Source organism: Alosa sapidissima, chromosome 19 (genome assembly GCF_018492685.1).
Source record: "Alosa sapidissima isolate fAloSap1 chromosome 19, fAloSap1.pri, whole genome shotgun sequence".
In the NCBI taxonomy this organism is placed as follows: Eukaryota; Metazoa; Chordata; class Actinopteri; order Clupeiformes; family Clupeidae; genus Alosa; species Alosa sapidissima.
In genome coordinates this window covers 30,183,082-30,185,581 of record NC_055975.1, presented here as the reverse complement: position 1 = coordinate 30,185,581, position 2,500 = coordinate 30,183,082, and the positions used below count along the sequence as shown (strand labels likewise).

Sequence of the window (2,500 nt, the reverse complement as noted above, 5' to 3'; positions counted from 1 at the left end):
AGGAGCAAGAGGTGGAGAGAGAGGAGGAAGAGGGGAAGAGAGAGAGAGGAGAGGAAGAGGGGAAGAGAGAGGAGGAAGAGGGGAAGAGAGAGAGAGAGCTTCAGTAGCAAAAGAAGTAGAGAACACAGCAAAACAAAACTACATTAACACATGGAAACAAGTAAATAAGCTACACTGCTACAGAACTATTCGAATTGATTACAAATTGGCACCATATTTAAATGAAATTAAAAACCATCGTCATAGAAAACTCCTGTCAAAGTATCGACTGAGTGATCATTCCCTTGCAATAGTAAAGGGTAGACACCGCCAAACCTGGATAGCTCGTGAAGATCGAACATGTAAATTCTGTAATACTGGAGTAGTAGAGGACGAATGCCACTTCCTCACAGAATGTCCCAATTATCAACACTTAAGAGCTATATTCTACCCACAAATTGAAATCACTTGTCCCGGCTTTATGACTGCCACCAATGAACAAAAACTACAATTCCTCCTGGGAGAAATAGATAAATGTGCCCACTTAGCCTACCAATATTTACAGTCCTGCCACATTTTAAGAGAAAACTTCACATAGAAAAAGTGCATACAGTATATAGTTTTTGTTAAATAGTTTTATATAGACTATTGTATAAGTTTCCTTTAAATTTAGATTTAAGAATACATGTTTAAGTTTTCTTTAAACATGGATTTAGTTACTATTTTTTTTTTTTAAACATAAGTTTTCTTTCTTTTAGTTTAGATAAGTTTCCTTTCTTTGACCCCCCTTAAAACAAATATTGTATATGTTTGTATTGTCATGTTACTGCTTTGGCAACACTATTTTCTGAGTCATGCCAATAAAGCACATTTGAATTTGAGAGAGAGTAAGAGGTGGAGAGAGAGAGAGAGAGAGAGAGAGGAAGAGGTAAAGAGAGAGAGAGGTGAAGAGAGAGAGAGAGGAGAGGAAGAGGTGGAGAGAGAGAGAGAGGTGAAGAGAGAGAGAGAGGAAGAGGTGGAGAGAGAGAGGAAGAGGGGAAGAGAGAGAGAGAGAGAGAGAGAGAGAGAGGAAGAGGTAAAGAGAGAGAGGTGAAGAGAGAGAGAGAGAGGAGAGGAAGAGGTGGAGAGAGAGAGAGGTGAAGAGAAAGAGAGAGAGAGAGGAAGAGGTGGAGAGAGAGAGGAAGAGGGGAAGAGAGAGAGAGAGAGAGGAAGAGGTGGAGAGAGATTGCCAGTGGGAGAGAGATTAGGACACACACACACACGCACACACACACACACACACACACACACACGGACACAAGCAGGCATGTAGGGACGCACAGACACATGGACACAAGCAGGCATGTAGGGACGCACACACACATGCACATCAGGGCTTAAATTTCACTGCGGGATTGCGGGTATTGCGCATAATTTGGTCAAATCCTGCAACTCTAGCCATCATAATGCGAGAAATTCCCGCATACACTTTACAGCCTGTCTGATGACGTTATTCTAATCTGTGGCGTGAATGCGGGGCTATTGACCAGACAGATCAACTAGCCTACTGAGTTGAATTGAACATAGACGCAGACACACACTAACACACCCACACACACACACAACCACTTTGCACTTTGCCGCACCCTCCCCTCCCCATGTCCTCACTCACTCCGCTAAAACCACGAAGACGTTCAATGAAAGTTTCGTTCAGCGGTTGATACGACCTTTACATCATGCAAACATGTATCGCTGGCTAAAACGTAAGCCTATTGGCATATGTGAAGTTTCACCCGATAAGAGAAAAGCATGTGAATCCGATTCCAACAGCACAAACAGCAGTGCGAGGCATGCAGTTGGCAATCCGCAGGATCCCACAGGTAGCGACAATGTTACACAGGGGAAACAGCCCAAAGACAAGTTCCAGCCTAACTGGCTCAAAATATATCCTTGGCTCGATTTTCACGACAAAAAAGTCATGTGCCTTTTACCAGCCGATGCTACAAAACATCAACGTTAAGTCGCCACGCAGATGGTGTATCTCATACAGCCGCAGTGAAAAGAAAGCGTGAGGCTGATTCGGCCAAGAACGCGATGGCTAACGCAATTGATGTCGCGCAGCTTCAGTCTGAGGAGGAAACAAATGCCTACTGTGTTGCAGAAAACGAATTGGCCATTTCAAAATTTAGCCCCCTAGTTAAATTCATTAAGGAGATGGAGAGTCCTAGTTTCAAACAACTGAACCCAGATAGTTATGGAAGTTATGTGAATGATATGGCCTTATCAGAAATGCACCAAGTGATTGCAAATACACTTGTGGAAGACATTGACAAGGCTGTGCTGAAAAGTCCTGTGTTTTCCTTGATCTTAGATGAGTCCACTGATATAAGTACTGTAATATGAAGCGACTCATCACATATGTCAGGTACATAGATGATAACCTGAAGGTTAAAACAGCTCTGTTCAGGAATTCTGAAGTTGTGGATGGAAGAGCAGACACAATTTTTGAGGATGTGAAGCAGTTACTGAGAGAAAAGAATTT

The 2,500-nt window shown here is 42.8% G+C and overlaps 1 protein-coding gene across 1 annotated transcript in view; it reads right to left on the bottom strand.

The window, feature by feature from the left end:
* The window catches only part of cadm3 (cell adhesion molecule 3), a 29,996-nt gene that overhangs the window by 2,205 nt on the left and 25,291 nt on the right, over nucleotides 1–2,500 (bottom strand). The window lies entirely within an intron of this gene.